Source organism: Rhinoraja longicauda, chromosome 23 (assembly GCF_053455715.1).
Source record: "Rhinoraja longicauda isolate Sanriku21f chromosome 23, sRhiLon1.1, whole genome shotgun sequence".
Classification (NCBI taxonomy): Eukaryota; Metazoa; Chordata; class Chondrichthyes; order Rajiformes; family Arhynchobatidae; genus Rhinoraja; species Rhinoraja longicauda.
Window position 1 is genome coordinate 5,708,712 of NC_135975.1, and position 11,162 is coordinate 5,719,873.

The following is an 11,162-nucleotide window of genomic DNA, read 5'->3' on the forward strand; positions in this document are numbered from 1 at the left end:
GCAGGCAGATAAGGGTTGGTCTTGGCTTCATGTGCAGGAAGGAACTGCAGATGCTGCTTTACACCAAAGGTAGACACAAAATACATTAATGACTTGGATGAAGGAATTAAAAGTAACATTAGCAAATTTGCAGATGACACAAAGCTGGGTGGCAGCGTGAACTGTGAGGAAGATGCTACGAGGTTGCAGGGTGACTTGGACAGGTTGTGTGAGTAGGCGGATGCATGGCAGATGCAGTTTAATGTGGATAAGTGTGAGATTATCCACTTTGGTGGTAAGAATAGGAAGGCAGAGTATTATCTGAATGGTGTCAAGTTAGGAAAAGGGGACGTACAACGAGATCTGGGTGTCCTAGTGCATCAGTCACTGAAAGGAAGCATGCAGGTACAGCAGGCAGTGAAGAAAACCAATGGAATGTTGGCCTTCATAACAAGAGGAGTTGAGTATAGGAGCAAAGAGGTCATTCTGCAGTTGTACAGGGCCCTAGTGAGACCGCACCTGGAGTACTGTATGCAGTTTAGGTCTCCAAATTTGAGGAAGGATATTCTTGCTATTGAGGTCGTGCAGCGTAGGTTTACTAGGTTAATTCCCAGAATCACGGGACTGTTGTATGTTGAAAGACTGGAGCGACTAGGCTTGTATACACTGGAACTTAGAAGGATGAGAGGGGATCTTATTTGAAACATATAAGATTATTAAGGGGTTGGACACGTTAGAGGCAGGAAACATGTTCCCAATGTTGGGGGAGTCCAGAACAAGGAGCCACAGTTTAAGAATAAGGGGTCAGCCATTTAGAACGGAGATGAGGAAAAACTTTGTCAGTCAGAGAGTTATAAATCTGTGGAATTCTCTGCCTGAGGAGGCAGTGGAGGCCAATTCTCTGAATGCTTTCAAGAGAGAGCTAGATAGAGCTCTTAAAGATAGCGGAGTCAGGGGGTATGGGGAGAAGGCAGGAACGGGGTACTGATTGAGAATGATCAGCCATGAGCATCAGGGTAAACATTGCGGTCGGCATGAAAATGGCCGGTGAGGAATATTTTCAGGTTATGTAAAGACGACAGTGGAGAGTTCAGTTTAGTTTGTTGTCACGTGTACCGAGGCACAGTGAAAAGCTTTTGTTGCGTGCTAACTGGTCAGCAGAAAGATAATACATGATTACAATCGAGCCGCTCACAGTGTACAGATACCCGATAAAGGGAATAGCGTTTAGGGCAAGATAAAGACAGTAAAGTCTTTATCAGATAGTCCGATGGTCACCAATAATGTAGATAGTGGTACAAGACTGTTCTCCAGTCGTGGTGGGTAGGTGGAGGTCAGGAAATGGATGCAAAGCCTACGGACGGACAGATCCCTTGGCAGAGTGCACCATCTCTACACGGCACAGGATTAATTATGTAATGGAACCATTGGAGGGAAGTTGATGAGCTTTTATGCTCCTTCGCCCACAAAGACCAGTGGGGAATAAAAGGACGGACCTTTAGGAAGAAGAGGAGGAATTTCTTGAGCAATAACGCCACCTATCCATGTCAAGAACCAGTGGACATGGGTTTAAGGTGAGAGGGGAAAGATTTAATGGGAACCCAAGGGGCAACGTTTTCACACGGAGGATGGGTGGCTCTATAGAACGAGCTGCCAGAGGAGGTAGTTGAGGCAGGTTCTCTGACAGCATTTGGACCAGTACATGGATAGGAAAGAATAAAAGGACATACTTTCAGAAAGGAGGTGAGGAGGATTTTCTTAAGGCAGAGGGTGGTGAATCTGTGGAATTCATTGCCACAGATGGCCGTGGCAGCCAAGTCATTAGGTATTTTTAAAGCAGAGATTGGCAGGATATTGATTAGTAAGGGCGTCAAAGGTTATGGGGAGAAGGCAGCAGAATGGTTCAGTTGCCTGATAACAGCTGGGAAGAAGCTGTCCCTGAATCTGGAGGTGTGTGCGTTTTCACACTTCTGTACCTCTTGCCTGATGGGAGAGGGGAGAAGAGGTAGTGACTGGGGGTGAGGCTGGTCCTTGGTTATGCTGGTGGCCTTACCGAGGCAGCGTGAAGTGTAGATCGAGTCAATGGAAGGGAGGTTGGTTTGTGTTATTCTGTTGTCCTACTGATCACATTTCAGGGTGTGCATTAACGCTCGAGTGAGTGCAGTGAAGATTTATCGGGCAGTTGTCAGGGTCAAAGAATGTTTATGAGGAGATATTGTCTTGATTTCAGTAGGTGCCTTTGGAACAAAGAACTGTGTGCAGAAAGTTAATCTTGGAGTATTAAATGGTGAGAGAATTGAACAGGGCAAACAGGAAGTACTGTAGATCTTAGCAGAGGTCAGTAACCATGGGAGATAGATGTAAAATAAGTGGTGGGAGGAATAGAGGAAAGGTCTTTTCACCTGAAGAGGGAGGGAAGTAGAGCTCTCTGCTTGAAAGCATGCTGCCGAGCAACAGTTCAACACATTAGAGGTGTACGTACCGAGGCACAGCAAACATCTTTGTTTTGCATGGTATTCAAGATAAACCACACATAGACACATACACTGGAATTTAGAAGGATGAGAGGAGATCTTATCGAAACAAATAAGATTATTGAGGGGTTGGATACGTTAGAGGCAGGAAACATGTTCCCAATGTTGGGGGAGTCCAGAACAAGGGGCCACAGTTTAAGAATAAGGGGTAGGCCATTTAGAACTGAGATGAGGAAAAACTTTTTCAGTCAGAGAGTTGTGAATCTGTGGAATTCTCTGCCTCAGAAGGCAGTGGAGGCCAATTCTCTGAATGCATTCAAGAGAGAGCTAGATAGAGCTCTTAAGGATAGCGGAGTCAGGGGGTATGGGGAGAAGGCAGGAACGGGGTACTGATTGAGAATGATCAGCCATGATCACATTGAATGGCGGTGCTGGCTCGAAGGGCCGAATGGCATCCTCCTGCACCTATTGTCTATTGTCTCTAGACAAAATCAAGCCAAACTCAGTACAATAGATAGGAGCAAAATAAAAAATACCGGTGCAGAATATAATTCACAGCATTGTCGCACACTAGTTCGAGAGGCAAGGTCGAACGTCCACAATGGGGTGGAGGTGAACTGGACCGCACCCTAGCTTATGGAAGAACCATCCAGAGGCCTGGTAACAGAGGGGAAGAAGCTGTTCCTGAGTCTGGCGGTGTGCACGTTCAAACTTGTGCCCAACAGGAGCAGGGGGAAGGAAGGACCAAGGTGGGACAAGTCTTCGATGATGTTGGTTGTTTTTCCAGAGGCAGCGCGACTCGCAGGTGGTGTCAATGGTGGGCGCCGCAGAGGGTCCAACAAGATGGCCGTCGCCAGCCGCTCGCAGCAGGAGAAATGGGGCCGAGGACAGTGCCTTCTCCTGATCCACTCTCACCCACCCATGGCCCCGGGGGAGGGAGAGGGGAGGGAGGGGTGAAGGGGATGGGGAGAGGGGTGAAGGGGATGGGGTAGGAGGGGGTAGAGGGGAGGGAGGGGGGAAAGGTAGAGAGGGGGGAGGGAGGGGGAATGGAGAGAGGGGTGAAGGGGATGGGGTAGGGAGGGGAGAGAGGGGAGGGAGGGGGGAAAGGGGGAGAGGGGGTAGGGAGGGGGAATGGAGAGAGAGGTGAAGGGGATGGGGTAGGGAGGGGGGAAAGGGAGAGAGGGGAGGGAGGGGGAATGGAGAGAGGGGTGAAGGGGATGGGGTAGGGAGGGGGGAAAGGGAGAGAGGGGAGGGAGGGGGGAAAGGGAGAGAGGGGGTAGGGAGGGGGAATGGAGAGAGAGGTGAAGGGGATGGGGTAGGGAGGGGGGAAAGGGAGAGAGGGGAGGGAGGGGGAATGGAGAGAGAGGTGAAGGGGATGGGGTAGGGAGGGGGGAAAGGGAGAGAGGGGAGGGAGGGGGGAAAGGGAGAAAAGGGAGGGAGGGGGTAGGGAGGAGGAAGGGAGAGAGAGGAAGGGGATGGGGTTGGGGATGGATAGGGGAAGGGGTGAAGGGGGTGGGGGAGGGTTGAGGAGGAGGGGTGAAGGGGAGGAGGGAGTGCTGCACCAATGCAGGAGAGGTTTGGACCCAATGGGTCCACTTGGTCTAGTATACATTTAAACATAACTTGAAAAATAATTCTTGGAACTGTTTGACAACAGGCAAAAAATTCAGCCACAGAAAGTCCAATTCTGTACAAAGGCAAAGCCAACATGTGCTCTACACAAATATCACCAAGAACAAATAAACTCTTCTTTGGATTATTTCTCTCTTATGAATGAATCAGTCCCTCTCAGGAGCTTGGAATGTACGTATTGATTTATTCCCTTTGTCCCGCCCCCCTGACATCGGTCTGAAGAAGGGTCTCGACCCGAAACGTCACCCATTCCTTCTCTCCCGAGATGCTGCCTGACCTGCTGAGTTACTCCAGCATTTTGTGAATAAATCGATTTGTACCAGCATCTGCAGTTATTTTCTTATCCTACTGGAATGTACGAATGTTCAATGGCACCCATAGTGGCAGCTGTACATCCCACATCACAACGGTAACTGACTCACTAAATGCTCCAGGATATCTTGGGTTGTTAAATACAGTGTGTAAATATAAAACGTGGAACTGCAGTTAACCGCTTCCTTCTGAGAATGAGATGCTATCTCTGCTTGAACACAACGTCAAATTTCAACCCACAGTAGAAATTTAACCCCCAGGTGAATACTTCAAATATGGGAAATTCCAATGTAACAAAGATCTGAAGCATCTCATTGAACGCACTGGGAATAAATCAACAATACGGATGAATCAAATGTTCTTTAGTACTGCTACTGCGTAGAAACAAACTGCGCCATTCACAGAGAGTGTCAGAGAGTGAACACAGCGAGGAAACAGGCCCTTTAGCCCACTCACCCACACTGGCCAACTTGTCCCATCTACACCTGTCCCATCTGCCTGCTTTTGGCCCATATCTCTCTAAACCTGCCCTATCTATGCACCTGTCCAAACATTGCGATAGTCCCTGCCTCAACTACCTCCTCTGGCAGCTCGTTCCATACGCCCACCACAAGAATCAATTCTTGATTGGTACGGGTGTCAGAGGTTATGGGGAGAAGGCAGGTGAATGGGGTTAGGCAGGAGAGATAGATCAGCTATGGTTGAATGGCGGAGTAGACTTGATGGGCCGAATGGCCTAATTCTACTACTCCTTATGGCCCTCTGTGGGAAAGAGTGTTGAACATGGAAGTTGGGAGGTCATGTTGCAGTTGTACAAGACATTGGGGAGACCACATTTACAGTATTGTGTTCGATTTTGATCACCCTGTTATAGGAAAGATGTTGTTAAGCTGGAAAGGGTGCAGTGAAGATTTACGAGGATGTTGCCTGGACTCGGGGGCCTGAGCTATAGGGAGAGGGTAGGACTTTATTCCTCGGAGCGCGGGAGGATCAGGGGTGATAGAGCCACAGAGTCATACAGCGAGGAAACAGACTGCTCGACTTCACTAGCCCAACGTCCCAGCTACACTAGTCTCACCTGCCTGCGATTGGCTCAAATCCCTCGAAACCAATCCTATCCATGTACCTGTCTAATCGTTTCTTAAACGTTGTGATAGTCCCTACCTCAACTACCTCCTCTGGCAGCTCGTTCCACACATCTAATGAAAATGCAAAGTATTGCTGTGCGCATAATACATAAGAGGCCATGCCAAGTATGTGTTCATAAATTCTCATCCAGATACTCAGCAATTTGTTATAGATTTGGTCTGAGACACAGAGACTATTTCTTAAGGATGGAAAATATTTTTTTGAGGAAAACATTATTCAAGTGTCAAATTTAGCTGACCTGAATTTCACACTAAATGGAGGTTCTATAACTATTTCTGTCACGTGCTCTGGGTTTTATTTAGTAACTAGACCAAGTGGACCTGTTGGGCCCAAACCTCTCTCTCCTGCATTGGTGCAGCACCCTCTCCTCCCCTCCCCCCATCCCCTACGCTCCCTCCACCCCCTCCCTCCACCTCCCTCCCCCCTCCATCCCCTCAACCTCCCTCCAACCCCCTCCCTCCCTCCGAGATAGATTTCAACTTTAAAATGTGAATAACTTTAAAAATATAACACCGATTTCAATGAAACTTCTTCCATTAACACCAAAGGGCGACGGTGAGTAAGGTGGGCCTAAAATTGTCACGCTATCATGTACTGCGTTGGCTGTAGTTCAGGAACAAACAAACAAACAAGAGTTTTAGCATATAGATAATAAGGCTTCGATATCCGATGTAAAGTTGCCCAAATATGCCAGTTGCTGCCAATGGTTATCTTCTATATGCATTCTGCACTTGTATCCTTTGGCTCTGCCAAGTTAAAAATCCATGCAAGTGTTGTCCAAATAATTAGACAATAGACAATAGGTGTAGGAGGAGGCCATTCGGCCCTTCGAGCCAGCACCGCCATTCAATGTGATCATGGCTGATCATTCTCAGTCAGTACCCCCGTTCCTGCCTTCTCCCCATACCCCCTGACTCCGCTATCCTTAAGAACTCTATCCAGCTCTCTCTTGAATGCATTCAGAGAATTGGCCTCCACTGCCTTCTGAGGCAGAGAATTCCACAGATTCACAACTCTCTGATTGAAAAAGGTTTTTCCTCATCCGTTCTAAATGGCCTACCCCTTATTCTTAAACTGTGGCCCCTTGTTCTGGACTCCCCCAACATTGGGAACATGTTTCCTGCCTCTAACGTGTCCAACCCCTTAATAATCTTATACGTTTCGATAAGATCCCCTCTCATCCGTCTAAATTCTTGAGGCTTACACTACAAATCGCATCCATGTTTTTAAATACATAGCTGGAGCTGTGATTTCCCAGTGCTCTCCCAAACTAAACGTAACAGGAAACCGACCTGGTCCCATGCATCTTGTTAGGTGGTCTGCTCTTAGTCTATCTTTTAAAAAAAAATGAATTATTTCCAGATCGTACACGTTGCTGTCAAAGCCAACGATAGCTGCCAGCATCTCAAAGTACTTAATAACCAGGTCAGTGAAGGTAAGGGCAGCAAGGATTACTCCTTGCATCAAGACAACGGGGCAGCACGGTGGCACAATAGTAGAGTTGCTGCCTCACAAGAGCCAGAGAACCGGGTTCGATCCTGACCTTGGGTGCTGTGCGGACAGAGTTTGTACACCTTCCCCTGTGACCTCGTGGGTTTCCTCAGGGTGCTCGGGTCTCCGTCCGCATTCTATATACTAATCCCACAATGCTGATGCATGATTCTGATGTGGTGATGGCAATGTATTTCGGAGCCGGGGTGACGAGTGCAAAAGAGGAGCATGTTCGAGCGGTGTTTACACATACCTGCCGCCCTGTCGTTTATTGATGGTGGGGTTCACGGGTTTGGGGGGGGGGGGGGGGGGGGGGGGGAGAGGTGGAGAAGCCCAGGCTGGAAGATGACTCATCTAATCAACACTGCAATCATCTGATATGTGCCTCAATAACACGCATCAGAAATTCAGGTAAGTCACAGACTCGCACGATGACTCAGAGAGGCTGTTTGGCTCTTTAAATATCTGATTCATACCTAGATGCAGGGACGTTGAAAGGATTTGGTCATTCATAAATTTAAGGAACAGACATAAAAATGGCCCGAACCTTGCTTTAAAGAAGAGTTTTTGACATTTTGATGGAGATGATTCATATAATTTTTGAACAATCGGGATATTAGTCCCTTTGAGCACCAATTCACTTTAGACTTTAGAGATGCAGCGTGGAAACATGCCCTTTGGACCCATCGAGTCCGCGCCGACCAGTGATCCCGATATACCCATACACCAACCAGCACTATCCCACACTCAGGACAATGAACAGAAGCCAATTAATCTACAAACCTGCACGTCTTTGGAATGCGAGAGGAAACTAGAGCAACTGGAGAAAACCCACGCAGTTCACGGGGAGAACGTGCAAACTCCGCACAGACAGCGCCCGTAGTCTGGATCCAACCCGGGTCTCTGGCGCTGTGAGGCAGCAACTCTACCGCTGCGCCACAATTGAGAAGGTGACAAAATAATCACTGAAATTTTGCACACAATTGGACAACATATTTTCTATAGTCCAGTACCACATGATATCACTTCCTCTGTGGTCTGCAGTTACATTTCCACCAAGTCTCAAAACACAGTAACATATTTGAGGCTGGGATTGTACTGTTAACAATTAACCTCCCAAGATTTGATAAAACGTTACCAGGGAATTAAGAGCAGATTATCCAGCATGTCATTTGAGAGAAATGGAGATTATGGAGCAAGCTTCTGTTTTTCAGTCACACAAATGTTGCTAACAAATACCAGATAACAAACTGGTCAACAGCTACAGTACGAGTCAAGCTTCTATCTTTAGCGTCGTAGTGGTCATGGATACGTGTTCTTTATTCTCCCTGTATTTACATCCGCTGACAACAGATTTCACCACACATCGTTACAAGATGCAATTTACACTGGGGCAATTGACCCGTCACTGGGGGAACATGCAGACTCCACAGACAATAGACAATAGACAATAGACAATAGGTGCAGGAGTAGGCCATTCAGCCCTTCGAGCCAGCACCGCCATTCAATGCGATCATGGCTGATCACTATCAATCAGTACCCCGTTCCTGCCTTCTCCCCATACCCCCTCACTCCGCTATCCTTAAGAGCTCTATCCAGCTCTCTCTTGAAAGCATCCAACGAACTGGCCTCCACTGCCTTCTGAGGCAGAGAATTCCACACCTTCACCACCCTCTGACTGAAAAAGTTCTTCCTCATCTCCGTTCTAAATGGCCTACCCCTTATTCTCAAACTGTGGCCCCAGAGACAGCACCGGACATCAGGATTCAAGCTGGGTTACAGGGGCAGCTTTGCCATCGACACCCAGGAGCTGGAGGCGAAGGTGGTCGCCCGTGTGGGGCGCTGGTCAGGCCTCCTTGGTGTGTTATCATATCGGGGTAGGGCTTTGGTCATAAACCAGCTGGTGGCCTCTCTGCTGTGGTACCGGCTGGCCACTCTGGTCCCGTCCTCTCGTTTCATCGCCATGATACAGAGGAGGTTAGTTAACTTCTTCTGGGGTGAGAGGAACCACTGGGTCTCTGCTGGGGTTCTGAGTCTCCCGTTGGAGGAGGGCGGTCAGGCGCTGGTCTGCGTCCGCACTCAGGTGGCAGCCCTCCGACTCAGGACCTTGCGGAGGTACGTGTACTCCGAGTGCCCTCCCAGATGGCACTCGCTGGCCACGTACTTTTTCTGCCAGGGGCGCTGCCTCCAGGAGGGATCACGGCTCCCGGTAGCGGGCATGAGTCAGCGCGCTAGGCGGGAGTTGCCTGGTTTTTACCGTGATCTCCTGAGAGCCAGGAATTTGGTCACCTTCAGCCAGGGCGCTGCTCCTCAGGGGGAGGGGGGTGCTGTGGTTGTGAGGGGGGCCGGTCCTCACCATGTCACGGTGGGTGTCGAGGAGAGGCGTGAGCGGGGAGCGATTCCGACTGGGCTTACCCCCGCTCCATCGGAATTGCTCATCGGGCCCACGGCACGGGTCCCTTCCCGAGAGCCGGCCCCACGCAATATGAGCCGCCTTTCCCAGATGCCCAGCGTGCCGTTCCGTGACGCGGAGAGGCGCGTTTTGTACAGGCTGCTCCTGCACACTCTCCACTTCCTCGCTCTCGTCTTCCGTCCGGACACGCCCTGGCGGTCCGTGTTACCACCTGACGGCGGGAGCGGTCCCCAGTGGAGGTCTCTCTATAAGGGGGTCCTCCCGCTTTACATCGGGGACCTGGGGTGGAGAGTGTTGCATAAGGCTATAGCCTGTAACAGGTACTTGAGCCGGTTCACGGTCTCGTCTGCCGCCTGTCGCTTCTGCGGTGAGGAGGAGACCGTGTACCATTTGTATACAGAGTGCGTGAGGTTACAGCCCCTGTTCCAGTATCTGAAAGGGCTGCTCCTCAAGTTCTGGCTCCATTTTAGCCCTACGCTTTTAATTTTTGGGCACCCGGTACAGAGGGGGGAGGGTCAGGAGGGAGGAGGGGGTCTCCCTGTCGGTCTGCTCCTGGGCCTGGCCAAGATGGCCATCCGCGGGTCCAGGCAGCGGGCAGTCGACGGCCTCACAGAAGTCGGCTGCCTACCCCTGTTCCGGGCTTACGTCCGTGCCCGCGTGTCCCTGGAGAGGGAACTCTGGAGGCCTTCCGGGAACGCTGGTCGCCGCGGGGGGTTGAATGTATTGTTGACAGAGATGGCGGGATTTTAATGTGATAATTGTTTAATTTGTAAACTGCCGATACGGGCGGCTTTTGTTTGATCACATTTTGCTTAGTATGTTTGTATGTTTTTCTTTGGAATAAAACTTTTATATTAAAAAAAAAAAATTAAAAAAAGAAAAAAAAAAAGGGGCCAGCCTGGCACAGCGTCGGAGACCCAGTGATTTGGAGCCACAAAAGATATCAGTGTATTTGCACAAGATATGAGCAATAGAAGATATCTGTCCCGTTAGTCGCTAAATCTGTCATCCCAAAGGTATGACATTGGTCTGAAGAAGGGTCTCGACCTGAAACGTCACCTCTTCCATTTCTCCAGAGATGCTGCCTGTCCCGCTGAGTTCCTCCAGCTTTTTGTGTCTATCCCAAAGGTAACATCTTCCCGCCTTCCACTCATCTCAACATGTGGAAACACAAGTAGAACAAGGTGCTTCTAGCTGTGCCAGGATATGGTGCCTCACTCAAGTGGAGACAGTCAATTCCTGCTTCAGATGTTTCAACCATGTTCCACGTGGTACCTTTATCTGGGCACTGTGGATACCTAGATTGTAATTTCTTTGTTTAACTTAGAGATACAACGCGGAAACAGACCCTTCGGCCCAGCATGTCCGCACCAACCAGCGATCCCCGCACATTAACACAATCCTACGCACACACTAGGGACAATTTACATTTATACCAAGCCATAGTAACCTGCCAACCTGCACGTCTTTGAAGTGTGGGAGGAAACCGAAGGTCTAGGAGAAAACCTAAGCAGGTCACGGGGAGAACGTACAAACTCCGTACAGGCAGCACCCGTAGTCGGGATCGAACCCGGGTCTCCGGCGCTGTAAGTCAGCAACTCTACCGCCAATCATGTACAGTCTTTTCTTTGACTGAATAGCACGCAAACAAAAGCTTTTCACTATACCTCGGTACACGTGTTAATAATAAACTGAAGTATAATTCCTACATA